The sequence below is a fragment of the Pinus tabuliformis genome, chromosome 2_2 (assembly GCF_031772625.1).
Source record: "Pinus tabuliformis cultivar Carrire ecotype Pingquan chromosome 2_2, CPIR1, whole genome shotgun sequence".
In the NCBI taxonomy this organism is placed as follows: Eukaryota; Viridiplantae; Streptophyta; class Pinopsida; order Pinales; family Pinaceae; genus Pinus; species Pinus tabuliformis.
This window is the reverse complement of record NC_142300.1, coordinates 92,260,950-92,277,812: the sequence shown is the minus strand read 5'-3', so window position 1 is coordinate 92,277,812 and position 16,863 is coordinate 92,260,950.

Genomic DNA, 16,863 nt, shown 5'->3' with positions numbered 1-16,863 from the left:
TTTTTCAGTTTCCTTAATGATAGCACTATTTATTTTTTTAGCAGTTGTTCGGGTCCTAAACTCCGGAGCCGTTTTGAAGCCCTAAACGAGTTTTTTGGGATAAAATCCACAGCCAGCAATTTCTCTGATAAAAATTGTCTTTCTCGTCGTAGTCCTCGGAGAGATCTTTCCAACGGGCTATCATGCGCGTCAAACGGAGATAATACGACCAATTCGCGATCCGGGAAATTGGTGTCCAACTCACCCCAAAACGGGGCCACAATTTGGCGTTTCATCTTCTAGGGTTAGGTTTTGGAATGTGAAGGGTTTTCCATTGTTTCTCAATAATAAATAGGCCTTCGAGCCTCATTGTAAAGACACTTCGAAACAGTTCAGAGGCATGTAGCCGACACATTCTTCTCAGAGATAAGCTACCATCGCCCTAGCTGGGTTATTTCTATTTGTAAGCATATTTCAGTATTCTCCATTAATGAAATGAAGTATTATTTCCGCTGCATCTCTGTTTTTATGGTTATCGCATCTCTGTATTTATGGTTATCTCTGTAATCTATTGCGTTCCTGCTTAAATCTGGAGCAGTGGTATCAGAGCGGTCTGCTTTTTCTCTGTTTTTCTTTGCATGTCCCCAACGAGGTCGGGATATAAGGAGTTAGGGCTTGAATTGGTCGAACCTTTGCAAGACTAGCCTCGCAAATCTCGACGACCTCCCATGGCGGATGAGAAGAAAGACGAGGGGGCAGGAGATCCTATCAGAATCTTGCTCGAAGAAGCCCTCGAGCGGCAAAGGAACGCGATGATGGATAGCTTTGCCCAGATCCTTCAGCGGCTACCCAGAGGCGACGCATCGGCTTCCAACAGCTACTCTGGAAACGCCACACCGTTTAAGGTACAAGTAATTTTGAAATCCCATCTTCGAGGGTCAAATAGACGCAGATGCCGTAGATAAATGGTTAAATCTGCTAGATGGGTATTTTTCTGTCATGAATTTTCAAGTCGGGAAAAGATTGTTTTCGCTCTTCTCAAAGCAGCCCCCCACGTCAAGGACTAATGGGAAACATACTGCGAGCAGAAGATGAAAGTACAGGCTCACTGTTTTCAGCCGCCCCACTTGGAATGACTTCCAGGATGCCATCAAGGAGCAGTACTACCCTGTAAAAAGATATGAGGACAAATACATCAAATGGACCACACTGCGGCAGGGACGAGACCAAGATGTACCAGAGTTCACAAATATTTTTCATACCCTTCGCACACAGTTGGGTATCAAAGATTCTGAGCTGCATCTGGTACTCAAATACTGCGGCTGCCTACACAGATAAATCCAGGAAGAGATGGAGTTCTTGAACATCTCGTCACTCGGCACAACATATCGATACGCTGTCAAAATCGAGCAAAAGTTCAAACAGAAGAAGCGAGACCTTGGATCTGCAAATCGAAGCCCAAAGGACAAAGCCAAGGCGGGGTGACCCAAGAACACCCCTGTACGCTGCAAGAAAATAACAACACCATGAAGCCGAAGAAGGACACAGGAAAGTGGTGTGAGTTCCACAAGAGTCCCACTCATAACACAAGTGAGTGTCGGACCAAGCAGTCGCTGGTGGCCGAGTTGAAGGCTTCCGAGTCAGATGCATGTTCCGACTCTGAGTTAGAACCCGACAAGGGGAATGACAAAGGGAAGCAGATCATTGATGCGGACCCCAGCGCCACTGTTGCTACTGCCAAGATCCAGAAAAATGAGCCCGAAGATCCAGAGGAGGGGGAACGTCTTTTCCACTCACAGATGTGGGTGAAGGGTTCGCCGCTGCAATTCATTGTCGATAGTGGCAGCCAAAAGAACCTCATTTCAGCAGAGGTCGTGAAGCGGTTGGGCCTACCAACTACACCACACCCACAGCCGTACAGTATCGGTTGGCTTCACGAAGGACGAGATCTCAAAGTTCGCCAACAGTGCCGCCTTCCCTACAGCATCAAGCCCTTCACAGATGAGGTATTGTGTGATGTTACACCTCTAGATGTTTGTGATGTACTATTAGGCCAGCCATACTTGTGGAGGCAACATGCTGTGTATGAGTCAAGGCCTCGCGATGTCATCATTTCATTGGATAATTCATTATACAAGATACCAGAGGTAGCCCCACCTACCACCACCTCTTTGATCACTGCTAAGAAAGGCAGCAAGCTCATCTCACAGACTAGGAAATTTTTTTTCTGTCTGGTTTGCTCCCAAAGTAAGGGGAAGATCAGTTCTACATCCATGACCCCCGTGAACAGTTCCTCCACACAGCAGCAGCAACAGAGGGATAGAGTCTTGACAGAACACAGGAACAACTTCTCCTTACCCAGAGGGGTACCACACAAGTTTCAGGTGGGCGACAAAGTTTGGTTACATTTGCAGAGGGACCGCCTTACTAGAACCCATCAGAAACTCAGATCGCTTCGACATGGTCCTTACACCAGTAACAAGGCTGTGGGAAACAATGCTTTGAAGCACAACATTCCTCCATTCCTTCGCTTGCACCGATTGTTCAATGTGGACCATCGCCGACCATGCTTCCCACCATTTCTGGACACATCAGAGATTGCAGAACAGCTCACTAGAGACCCAGCTCAGTAGAAGCTTCCTCATCTCAGGGAGGAACTACTCGTAATGGGGACCATTGCTTCCTAAGGGGGGAGGAATGATCCAGGTGGACGTTGGTGGCCACCCACCTATCCCATTTGGACCCCCACAACTGTCTCTTTCAGTTTTTCAGTTTCCTTAATTATAGCACAATTTACTATTTTTAGCAGTTTTTCGGGTCCTAAACTTCCGGAGCCGTTTTGAGGCCCTAAACGACGTTTTTTGGGAAATACACCGCCAGTGATTTTTTGATAAAAATCATCTTTTCCGTCGTAGTCCTCGGAGAGATCTTTCCAACGGGCTATCATGCGCGTCAAACGGAGATAATACGACCAATTCGCGACCCGGGAAGTTGGCTGTCCAACTCACCCAAAAACGGGCCCACAATTTGGCGTTTCATCTTCTAGGGTTAGGTTTTGGAATGTGAAGGGTTTTCCATTGTTTCTCAATAATAAATAGGCCTTCGAGCCTCATTGTAAAGACAGTTCGAAACAGTTCAGAGGCATGTAGCCGACACATCTCTTCTCAGAGATAAGCTACCATCGCCCTAGCTGGGTTATTTCTATTTGTAAGCATATTTCAGTATTCTCCATTAATGAAATGAAGTATTATTTCCGCTGCATCTCTGTTTTTATGGTTATCGCATCTCTGTATTTATGGTTATCTCTGTAATCTATTGCGTTCCTGCTTAAATCTGGATCAGTGGTATCAGAGCGGTCTGCTTTTTCTTTGTTTTTCTTTGCATGTCCCCAACGAGGTCGGGATATAAGGAGTTAGGGCTTGAATTGGTCGAACCTTTGCAAGACCAGCCTCGCAAATCTCGACGACCTCCCATGGCGGATGAGAAGAAAGACGAGGGGCAGGAGATCCTATCAGAATCTTGCTCGAAGAAGCCCTCGAGCGGCAAAGGAACGCGATGATGGATAGCTTTGCCCAGATCCTTCAGCGGCTACCCAGAGGCGACGCATCGGCTTCCAACAGCTACTCTGGAAACGCCACACCGTTTAAGGTACAAGTTAATTTTGAAATCCCCATCTTCGAGGGTCAAATAGACGCAGATGCCGTAGATAAATGGTTAAATCTGCTAGATGGGTATTTTTTGTTCATGAATTTTCAAGTCGGGAAAAGATTGTTTTCGCTCTTCTCAAAGCAGCCCCCCACGTCAAGGACTGGTGGGAAACATACTGCGAGCAGAAGGATGAAAGTACAGGCTCACTGTTTTCAGCCGCCCCCACTTGGAATGACTTCCGGGATGCCATCAAGGAGCAGTACTACCCTGTAAAAAGCTATGAGGACAAATACATCAAATGGACCACACTGCGGCAGGGACGAGACCAAGATGTACCAGAGTTCACAAATATTTTTCATACCCTTCGCACACAGTTGGGTATCAAAGATTCTGAGCTGCATCTGGTACTCAAATACCGCGGCTGCCTACACAGATACATCCAGGAAGAGATGGAGTTCTTGAACATCTCCTCACTCGGCACAGCATACCGATACGCTGTCAAAATCGAGCAAAAGTTCAAACAGAAGAAGCGAGACTTTGGATCTGCAAATCCGAAGCCCAAAGGACAAAGCCAAGGCGGGGTGACCCAAGAAAACCCTCTAAGCTGCAAGAAAAGAACAACACCATGAAGCCGAAGAAGGACACAGGAAAGTGGTGTGAGTTCCACAAGAGTCCCACTCATAACACAAGTGAGTGTCGGACCAAGCAGTCGCTGGTGGCCGAGTTGAAGGCTTCCGAATCAGATGCATGTTCCGACTCTGAGTCAGAACCCGACAAGGGGAATGACAAAGGGAAGCAGATCATTGATGCGGATCCCAGCGCCACTGTTGCTACTGCCAAGATCCAGAAAAAATGAGCCTGAAGATCCAGAGGAGGGGGAACGTCTTTTCCACTCACAGATGTGGGTGAAGGGTTCGCCGCTGCAATTCATTGTCGACAGTGGCAGCCAAAAGAACCTCATTTCAGCAGAGGTCGTGAAGCGGTTGGGCCTACCAACTACACCACACCCACAGCCGTACAGTATCGGTTGGCTTCACGAAGGACGAGATCTCAAAGTTCGCCAGCAGTGCCGCCTTCCCTACAGCATCAAGCCCTTCACAGACGAGGTATTGTGTGATGTTACACCTCTGGATGTTTGTGATGTACTATTAGGCCAGCCATACTTTGTGGAGGCGACATGCTGTGTATGAGTCAAGGCCTCGCGCTGTCATCATTTCGTTGGATAATTCATTATACAGGATACCGGAGGTAGCCCCACCTACCGCCACCTCTTTGATCACTGCTAAGAAAGGCAGCAAGCTCATCTCACAGACTAGGAAATTTATTTTCTGTCTGGTTCGCTCCCAAAGTAAGGGGAAGATCGTTCTACATCCATGACCCCCGTGAAGGGTTCCTCCACACAGCAGCAGCAACAGAGGGATACAGTCTTGACAGAACACAGGAACAACTTCTCCTTAACCAGAGGGGTACCACACAAGTTTCAGGTGGGCGACAAAGTTTGGTTACATTTGCAGAGGGAGCGCCTTACTAGAACCCATCAGAAACTCAGATCGCTTCGACATGGTCCTTACACCAGTAACAAGGCTGTGGGAAACAATGCTTTGAAGCACAACATTCCTCCATTCCTTCGCTTGCACCGATTGTTCAATGTGGACCATCGCCGACCATGCTTCCCACCATTTCTGGACACATCAGAGATTGCAGAACAGCTCACTAGAGACCCAGCTCAGTAGAAGCTTCCTCATCTCAGGGAGGAACTCAACGCAATGGGGACCATTGCTTCCTAAGGGGGGAGGAATGATCCAGGTGGACGTTGGTGGCCACCCACCTATCCCATTTGGACCCCCACAACTGTCTCTTTCAGTTTTTCAGTTTCCTTAATTATAGCACAATTTACTATTTTTAGTTTTTTCGGGTCCTAAACTTCCGGAGCCGTTTTGAGGCCCTAAACGACGTTTTTTGGGAAATCCACCGCCAGCGATTTTTCTGATAAAAATTGTCTTTTCCGTCGTAGTCCTCGGAGAGATCTTTCCAACGGGCTATCATGCGCGTCAAACGGAGATAATACGACCAATTCGCGACCCGGGAAGTTGGCTGTCCAACTCACCCAAAACGGGGCCCACAATTTGGCGTTTCATCTTCTAGGGTTAGGTTTTGGAATGTGAAGGGTTTTCCATTGTTTCTCAATAATAAATAGGCCTTCGAGCCTCATTGTAAAGACACTTCGAAACAGTTCAGAGGCATGTAGCCGACACATCTCTTCTCAGAGATAAGCTACCATCGCCCTAGCTGGGTTATTTCTATTTGTAAGCATATTTCAGTATTCTCCATTAATGAAATGAAGTATTATTTCCGCTGCATCTCTGTTTTTATGGTTATCGCATCTCTGTATTTATGGTTATCTCTGTAATCTATTGCGTTCCTGCTTAAATCCGGATCAGTGGTATCAGAGCGGTCTGCTTTTTCTCTGTTTTTCTTTGCATGTCCCCAACGAGGTCGGGATATAAGGAGTTAGGGCTTGAATTGGTCGAACCTTTGCAAGACCAGCCTCGCAAATCTCGACGACCTCCCATGGCGGATGAGAAGAAAGACGAGGGGGCAGGAGATCCTATCAGAATCTTGCTCGAAGAAACCCTCGAGCGGCAAAGGAACGCGATGATGGATAGCTTTGCCCAGATCCTTCAGCGGCTACCCAGAGGCGACGCATCGGCTTCCAACAGCTACTCTGGAAACGCCACACCGTTTAAGGTACAAGTTAATTTTGAAATCCCCATCTTCGAGGGTCAAATAGACGCAGATGCCGTAGATAAATGGTTAAATCTGCTAGATGGGTATTTTTCTGTTCATGAATTTTCAAGTCGGGAAAAGATTGTTTTCGCTCTTCTCAAAGCAGCCCCCCACGTCAAGGACTGGTGGGAAACATACTGCGAGCAGAAGGATGAAAGTACAGGCTCACTGTTTTCAGCCGCCCCCACTTGGAATGACTTCCGGGATGCCATCAAGGAGCAGTACTACCCTGTAAAAAGCTATGAGGACAAATACATCAAATGGACCACACTGCGGCAGGGACGAGACCAAGATGTACCAGAGTTCACAAATATTTTTCATACCCTTCGCACAATGGGTATCAAAGATTCTGAGCTGCATCTGGTACTCAAATACCGCGGCTGCCTACACAGATACATCCAGGAAGAGATGGAGTTCTTGAACATCTCCTCACTCGGCACAGCATACCGATACGCTGTCAAAATCGAGCAAAAGTTCAAACAGAAGAAGCGAGACTTTGGATCTGCAAATCCGAAGCCCAAAGGACAAAGCCAAGGCGGGGTGACCCAAGACAACCCTCTACGCTGCAAGAAAAGAACAACACCATGAAGCCGAAGAAGGACACAGGAAAGTGGTGTGAGTTCCACAAGAGTCCCACTCATAACACAAGTGAGTGTCGGACCAAGCAGTCGCTGGTGGCCGAGTTGAAGGCTTCCGAATCAGATGCATGTTCCGACTCTGAGTCAGAACCCGACAAGGGGAATGACAAAGGGAAGCAGATCATTGATGCGGATCCCAGTGCCACTGTTGCTACTGCCAAGATCCAGAAAAATGAGCCCGAAGATCCAGAGGAGGGGAACGTCTTTTCCACTCACAGATGTGGGTGAAGGGTTCGCCGCTGCAATTCATTGTCGACAGTGGCAGCCAAAAGAACCTCATTTCAGCAGAGGTCGTGAAGCGGTTGGGCCTACCAACTACACCACACCCACAGCCGTACAGTATCGGTTGGCTTCACGAAGGACGAGATCTCAAAGTTCGCCAGCAGTGCCGCCTTCCCTACAGCATCAAGCCCTTCACAGACGAGGTATTGTGTGATGTTACACCTCTGGATGTTTGTGATGTACTATTAGGCCAGCCATACTTGTGGAGGCGACATGCTGTGTATGAGTCAAGGCCTCGCGCTGTCATCATTTCGTTGGATAATTCATTATACAGGATACCGGAGGTAGCCCCACCTACCGCCACCTCTTTGATCACTGCTAAGAAAGGCAGCAAGCTCATCTCACAGACTAGGAAATTTATTTTCTGTCTGGTTCGCTCCCAAAGTAAGGGGAAGATCGTTGCTACATCCATGACCCCGTGAAGGTTCCTCCACACAGCAGCAGCAACAGAGGGATACAGTCTTGACAGAACACAGGAACAACTTCTCCTTACCCAGAGGGGTACCACACAAGTTTCAGGTGGGCGACAAAGTTTGGTTACATTTGCAGAGGGAGCGCCTTACTAGAACCCATCAGAAACTCAGATCGCTTCGACATGGTCCTTACACCAGTAACAAGGCTGTGGGAAACAATGCTTTGAAGCACAACATTCCTCCATTCCTTCGCTTGCACCGATTGTTCAATGTGGACCATCGCCGACCATGCTTCCCACCATTTCTGGACACATCAGAGATTGCAGAACAGCTCTAGAGACCAGCTCAGTAGAAGCTTCCTCATCTCAGGGAGGAACTCAACGTAATGGGGACCATTGCTTCCTAGGGGGGAGGAATGATCCAGGTGGATGTTGGTGGCCACCCACCTATCCCATTTGGACCCCCACAACTGTCTCTTTCAGTTTTTCAGTTTCCTTAATTATAGCACAATTTACTATTTTTAGCAGTTTTTCGGGTCCTAAACTTCCGGAGCCGTTTTGAGGCCCTAAACGACGTTTTTTGGGAAATCCACCGCCAGCGATTTTTCTGATAAAAATCATCTTTTCCGTCGTAGTCCTCGGAGAGATCTTTCCAACGGGCTATCATGCGCGTCAAACGGAGATAATACGACCAATTCGCGACCCCGGGAAGTTGGCTGTCCAACTCACCCAAAACGGGCCCACAATTTGGCGTTTCATCTTCTAGGGTTAGGTTTTGGAATGTGAAGGGTTTTCCATTGTTTCTCAATAATAAATAGGCCTTCGAGCCTCATTGTAAAGACACTTCGAAACAGTTCAGAGGCATGTAGCCGACACATCTCTTCTCAGAGATAAGCTACCATCGCCCTAGCTGGGTTATTTCTATTTGTAAGCATATTTCAGTATTCTCCATTAATGAAATGAAGTATTATTTCCGCTGCATCTCTGTTTTTATGGTTATCGCATCTCTGTATTTATGGTTATCTCTGTAATCTATTGCGTTCCTGCTTAAATCCGGATCAGTGGTATCAGAGCGGTCTGCTTTTTCTCTGTTTTTCTTTGCATGTCCCCAACGAGGTCGGGATATAAGGAGTTAGGGCTTGAATTGGTCGAACCTTTGCAAGACCAGCCTCGCAAATCTCGACGACCTCCCATGGCGGATGAGAAGAAAGACGAGGGGGCAGGAGATCCTATCAGAATCTTGCTCGAAGAAACCTCGAGCGGCAAAGGAACGCGATGATGGATAGCTTTGCGCAGATCCTTCAGCGGCTACCCAGAGGCGACGCATCGGCTTCCAACAGCTACTCTGGAAACGCCACACCGTTTAAGGTACAAGTTAATTTTGAAATCCCCATCTTCGAGGGTCAAATAGACGCAGATGCCGTAGATAAATGGTTAAATCTGCTAGATGGGTATTTTTCTGTTCATGAATTTTCAAGTCGGGAAAAGATTGTTTTCGCTCTTCTCAAAGCAGCCCCCCACGTCAAGGACTGGTGGGAAACATACTGCGAGCAGAAGGATGAAAGTACAGGCTCACTGTTTTCAGCCGCCCCCACTTGGAATGACTTCCGGGATGCCATCAAGGAGCAGTACTACCCTGTAAAAAGCTATGAGGACAAATACATCAAATGGACCACACTGCGGCAGGGACGAGACCAAGATGTACCAGAGTTCACAAATATTTTTCATACCCTTCGCACACAGTTGGGTATCAAAGATTCTGAGCTGCATCTGGTACTCAAATACCGCGGCTGCCTACACAGATACATCCAGGAAGAGATGGAGTTCTTGAACATCTCCTCACTCGGCACAGCATACCGATACGCTGTCAAAATCGAGCAAAAGTTCAAACAGAAGAAGCGAGACTTTGGATCTGCAAATCCAAAGCCCAAAGGACAAAGCCAAGGCGGGGTGACCCAAGACAACCCCTCTACGCTGCAAGAAAAGAACAACACCATGAAGCCGAAGAAGGACACAGGAAAGTGGTGTGAGTTCCACAAGAGTCCCACTCATAACACAAGTGAGTGTCGGACCAAGCAGTCGCTGGTGGCCGAGTTGAAGGCTTCCGAATCAGATGCATGTTCCGACTCTGAGTCAGAACCCGACAAGGGGAATGACAAAGGGAAGCAGATCATTGATGCGGATCCCAGCGCCACTGTTGCTACTGCCAAGATCCAGAAAATGAGCCCGAAGATCCAGAGGAGGGGGAACGTCTTTTCCACTCACAGATGTGGGTGAAGGGTTCGCCGCTGCAATTCATTGTCGACAGTGGCAGCCAAAAGAACCTCATTTCAGCAGAGGTCGTGAAGCGGTTGGGCCTACCAACTACACCACACCCACAGCCGTACAGTATCGGTTGGCTTCACGAAGGACGAGATCTCAAAGTTCGCCAGCAGTGCCGCCTTCCCTACAGCATCAAGCCCTTCACAGACGAGGTATTGTGTGATGTTACACCTCTGGATGTTTGTGATGTACTATTAGGCCAGCCATACTTGTGGAGGCGACATGCTGTGTATGAGTCAAGGCCTCGCGCTGTCATCATTTCGTTGGATAATTCATTATACAGGATACCGGAGGTAGCCCCACCTACCGCCACCTCTTTGATCACTGCTAAGAAAGGCAGCAAGCTCATCTCACAGACTAGGAAATTTATTTTCTGTCTGGTTCGCTCCCAAAGTAAGGGGAAGATCGGTTCTACATCCATGACCCTCGTGAAGGGTTCCTCCACACAGCAGCAGCAACAGAGGGATACAGTCTTGACAGAACACAGGAACAACTTCTCCTTACCCAGAGGGGTACCACACAAGTTTCAGGTGGGCGACAAAGTTTGGTTACATTTGCAGAGGGAGCGCCTTACTAGAACCCATCAGAAACTCAGATCGCTTCGACATGGTCCTTACACCAGTAACAAGGCTGTGGGAAACAATGCTTTGAAGCACAACATTCCTCCATTCCTTCGCTTGCACCAATTGTTCAATGTGGACCATCGCCGACCATGCTTCCCACCATTTCTGGACACATCAGAGATTGCAGAACAACTGACTAAAGACCCAGCTCAGTAGAAGCTTCCTCATCTCATGGAGGAACTCAACGTAATGGGGACCATTGCTTCCTAAGGGGGGAGGAATGATCCAGGTGGATGTTGGTGGCCACCCACCTATCCCATTTGGACCCCCACAACTGTCTCTTTCAGTTTTTCAGTTTCCTTAATTATAGCACAATTTACTATTTTTAGCAGTTTTTCGGGTCCTAAACTTCCGGAGCCGTTTTGAGGCCCTAAACGACGTTTTTTGGGAAATCCACCGCCAGCGATTTCTCTAATAATAATTGTCTTTTTCGTCGTAGTCCTCAGAGAGATCTTTCCAACGGGCTATCATGCGCGTCAAATGGAGATAATACGACCAATTCGCGACCCCGGGAAGTTGGCTGTCCAACTCACCCCAAAACGGGGCCCACAATTTGGCGTTTCATCTTCTAGGGTTAGGTTTTGGAATGTGAAGGGTTTTCCATTGTTTCTCAATAATAAATAGGCCTTCAAGCATCATTGTAAAGACACTTCGAAACAGTTCAGAGGCATGTAGCCGACACATCTCTTCTCAGAGATAAGCTACCATCGCCCTAGCTGGGTTATTTCGATTTGTAAGCATATTTTAGTATTCTCCATTAATGAAATGAAGTATTATTTCCGCTGCATCTCTGTTTTTATGGTTATCGCATCTCTTTATTTATGGTTATCTCTGTAATCTATTGCGTTCCTGCTTAAATCTGGATCAGTGGTATTAGAGCGGTCTGCTTTTTCTCTGTTTTTCTTTGCATGTCCCCAATGAGGTCGGGATATAAGGAGTTAGGGCATGAATTGGTCGAACCTTTGCAAGACCAGCCTCGCAAATCTTGACGACCTCCCATGACGGATGAGAAGAAAGACGAGGGGGAAGGAGATCCTATCAGAATCTTGCTCGATGAAGCCCTCGAGCGGCAAAGGAATGCGATGATGGATAGCTTTGCGCAGATCCTTCAGCGGCTACCCAGAGGCAACGCATCGGCTTCCAACAGCTACTCTGGAAACGCCACACCATTTAAGGTACAAGTTAATTTTGAAATCCCCATCTTCGAGGGTCAAATATACACAGATGCCGTAGATAAATGGTTAAATCTGCTAGATGGGTATTTTTCTATTCATGAATTTTCAAGTCAGGAAAAGATTGTTTTCGCTCTACTCAAAGCAGCCCCCCACGTCAAGGAATGGTGGGAAAATACTGCGAGCAGAAGGATGAAAGTACAGGCTCACTGTTTTCAGTCGCCCCCACTTGGAATGACTTCCGGGATGCCATCAAGGACCAGTACTACCCTGTAAAAAGCTATGAGGACAAATACATCAAATGGACCACACTACGGCAGGGACGAGACCAAGATGTACCAGAGTTCACAAATATTTTTCGTACCCTTCGCACACAGTTGGGTATCAAAGATTCTGAGCTGCATCTGGTACTCAAATACCATGGCTGCCTACACAGATACATCCAGTAAGATATGGAGTTCTTGAACATCTCTTCACTCGGCAGAGCATACCGATACACTGTCAAAATCGAGAAAAAGTTCAAACAGAAGAAGCGAGACTTTGGATCTGCAAATCCGAAGCCCAAAGGACAAAGCCAAGGCGGGGTGACCCAAGACAACCCCTCTACGCTGCAAGAAAAGAACAACACCATGAAGCCGAAGAAGGACACAGGAAAGTGGTGTGAGTTCCACAAGAGTCCCACTCATAACACAAGTGAGTGTCGGACCAAGAAGTCGCTGGTGGCCGAGTTGAAGGCTTCCGAATCAGATGCATGTTCCGACTCTGAGTCAGAACCCGACAAGGGGAATGACAAAGGGAAGCAGATCATTGATGCGGATTCTAGCGCCACTGTTGCTACTGCCAAGATCCAGAAAAATGAGCCCGAAGATCCAGAGGAGGGGGAACGTATTTTCCACTCACAGATGTGGGTGAAGGGTTCGCCGCTGCAATTCATTGTCGACAGTGGCAGCTAAAAGAACCTCATTTCAGCAGAGGTCGTGAAGCGGTTGGGCCTACCAACTACACCACACCCACAGCCGTACAGTATCGGTTGGCTTCACGAAGGACGAGATCTCAAAGTTCGCCAGCAGTGCCGCCTTCCCTACAGCATCAAGCCCTTCACAGACGAGGTATTGTGTGATGTTACACCTCTGGATGTTTGTGATGTACTATTAGGCCAGCCATACTTGTGGAGGCGACATGCTGTGTATGAGTCAAGGCTTCGCGATGTCATCATTTCGTTGGATAATTCATTATACAGGATACCGGAGGTAGCCCCACCTACCGCCACCTCTTTGATCACTGCTAAGAAAGGCAGCAAGCTCATCTCACAGACTAGGAAATTTATTTTCTGTCTGGTTCGCTCCCAAAGTAAGGGGAAGATCGGTTCTACATCCATGACCCCCGTGAAGAGTTCCTCCACACAGCAGCAGCAACAGAGGGATACAGTCTTGATAGAACATAGGAGCAACTTCTCCTTACCCAGAGGGGTACCACACAAGTTTCAGGTGGGTGACAAAGTTTGGTTACATTTGCAGAGGGAGCACCTTACTAGAACCCATCAGAAACTCAGATCGCTTCGACATGGTCCTTACACGAGTAACAAGGCTGTGGGAAACAATGCTTTGAAGCACAACATTCCTCCATTCCTTCGCTTGCACCGATTGTTCAATGTGGACCATCACCAACCATGCTTCCCACCATTTCTGGACACATCAGAGATTGCAGAACAGCTCACTAGAGACCCAGCTCAATAGAAGCTTCCTCATCTCAGGGAGGAACTCAACGTAATGGGGACCATTGCTTCCTAAGGGGGGAGGAATGATCCACGTGGACGTTGGTGGCCACCCACCTATCCCATTTGGACCCCCACAACTGTCTCTTTCAGCTTTTCAGTTTCCTTAATTATAGCACAATTTACTATTTTTAGCAGTTTTTCGGGTCCTAAACTTCCGGAGCCGTTTTGAGGCCGTAAACGACGTTTTTTGGGAAATCCACCGTCAGATATTTCTCTGATAAAAATTATCTTTTTCGTCATAGTCCTCGGAGAGATCTTTCCAACGGGCTATCATGCACGTCAAACGAAGATAATACGACCAATTCGCGACCCCGGGAAGTTGGCTGTCCAACTCACCCCAAAACGGGGCCCAGAATTTGGCGTTTCATCTTCTAGGGTTAGGTTTTGGAATGTGAAGGGTTTTCCATTGTTTCTCAATAATAAATAGGCCTTCGAGCCTCATTGTAAAGACACTTCGAAACAGTTCAGAGGCATGTAGCCGACACATCTCTTCTCAGAGATAAGCTACCATCGCCCTAGCTGGGTTATTTCTATTTGTAAGCATATTTCAGTATTCTCCATTAATGAAATGAAGTATTATTTCCGCTGCATCTCTGTTTTTATGGTTATCGCATCTCTGTATTTATGGTTATCTCTATAATCTATTGCGTTCCTGCTTAAATCTGGAGCAGTGGTATCAGAGCGGTCTGCTTTTTCTCTGTTTTTCTTTGCATGTCCCCAACGAGGTCGGGATATAAGGAGTTAGGGCTTGAATTGGTCGAACCTTTGCAAGACTAGCCTCGCAAATCTCGACAACCTCCCATGGCAGATGAGAAGAAAGACGAGGTGGCAAGAGATCCTATCAGAATCTTGCTTGAAGAAGCCCTCGAGCGGCAAAGGAACGCGATGATGGATAGCTTTGCGCAGATCCTTCAGCGGCTACCCAGAGGCGACGCATCGGCTTCCAACAGCTACTCTGGAAACACCACACCGTTTAAGGTACAAGTTAATTTTGAAATCCCCATCTTCGAGGGTCAAATAGACGCAGATGTCGTAGATAAATGGTTAAATCTGCTACATGGGTATTTTTCTGTTCATGAATTTTCAAGTCGGGAAAAGATTGTTTTCGCTCTTCTCAAAGCAGCCCGCCACGTCAAGGACTGGTGGGAAACATACTGCGAGCAGAAGGATGAAAGTACAGGCTCACTGTTTTCAGCCGCCCCCACTTGGAATGACTTCTGGGATGCCATCAAGGAGCAGTACTACCCTGTAAAAAGCTATGAGGACAAATACATCAAATGGACCACACTGCGGCAGGGACGAGACCAAGATGTACCAGAGTTCACAAATATTTTTCATACCCTTCGCACACAGTTGGGTATCAAAGATTCTGAGCTGCATCTCATACTCAAATACTGCGGCTTCCTACACAGATGCATCCAGGAAGAGATGGAGTTCTTGAACATCTCCTCACTCGGCACAGCATACCGATACGCTGTCAAAATCGAGCAAAAGTTCAAACAGAAGAAGCGAGACTTTGGATCTGGAAATCCGAAGCCCAAAGGACAAAGCCAAGGCGCGGTGACCCAAGAGAACAACTCTACGCTACAAGAAAAGAACAACACCATGAAGCCGAAGAAGGACAGAGGAAAGTGGTGTGAGTTCCACAAGAGTCGCAGTCATAACACAAGTGAGTGTCGGACCAAGCAGTCGCTGGTGGCCGAGTTGAAGGCTTCCGAATCAGATGCATGTACCGACTCTGAGTCAGAACCCGACAAGGGGAATGACAAAGGGAAGCAGATCATTGATGCGGATCCCAGCGCCACTGTTGCTACTGCCAAGATCCAGAAAAATGAGCCCGAAGATCCAGAGGAGGAGGAACGTCTTTTCCACTCACAGATGTCGGTGAAGGGTTCGCCGCTGCAATTCATTTTCGACAGTGGCAGCCAAAAGAACCTCATTTCAGCAGAGGTCTTGAAGCGGTTGGGCCTACCAACTACACCACACCCACAGCCATACAGTATCGGTTGGCTTCACGAAGGACGAGATCTCAAAGTTCGCCAGCAGTGTCGGCTTCCCTACAGCATCAAGCCCTTCACAGACAAGGTATTGTGTGATGTTACACCTCTGGATGTTTGTGATGTACTATTAGGCCAGCCATACTTGTGGAGGCGACATGCTACGTATGAGTCAAGGCCTCGCGCTGTCATCATTTCGTTGGATAATTCATTATACAGGATACCGGAGGTAGCCCCACCTACTACCACCTCTTTGATCACTGCTAAGAAAGGCAGCAAGCTCATCTCACAGACTAGGAAATTTATTTTCTGTCTGGTTCGCTCCCAAAGTAAGGGGAAGATCGGTTCTACATCCATGACCCCCGTGAAGGGTTCCTCCACACAGCAGCAGCAACAAAGGGATAGAGTCTTGACAGAACACAGGAACAACTTCTCCTTACCCAGAGGGGTACCACACAAGTTTCAGGTGGGCGACAAAGTTTGGTTACATTTGCAGAGGGAGTGCCTTACTAGAACCCATCAGAAACTCAGATCGCTTCGACATGGTCCTTACACCAGTAACAAGGCTGTGTGAAACAATGCTTTGAAGCACATCATTCCTCCATTCCTTCGCTTGCACCAATTTTTCAATGTGGACCATCGCCGACCATGCTTCCCACCATTTCTCGACACATCAGAGATTGCAGAACAGCTCACTAGAGACCCAACTCAGTAGAAGCTTCCTCATCTTAGGGAGGAACTCAACGTAATGGGGACCATTGCTTCCTAAGGGGGGAGGAATGATCTAGGTGGATGTTGGTGGCCACCCACCTATCCCATTTGGACCCCCACAACTGTCTCTTTCAGTTTTTCAGTTTCCTTAATTATAGCACAATTTACTATTTTTAGCAGTTTTTCGGGTCCTAAACTTCCGGAGCCGTTTTGAGACCCTAAACGACATTTTTTGGGAAATCCACCACCAGCAATTTTTCTAATAAAAAACATATTTTTTGTCGTAGTCCTCGGAGAGATCTTTCCAACGGGCTATCATGCGCTTCAAACGGAGATAATACGACCAATTCGCGACCCCGGGAAGTTGGCTGTCCAACTGACCCCAAAACGGGACCCAGAATTTGGCGTTTCATCTTCTAGGGTTAGGTTTTGGAATGTGAAGGGTTTTCCATTGTTTCTGAATAATAAATAAACCTTCGAGCCTCATTGTAAAGACACTTCGAAATAGTTCAGAG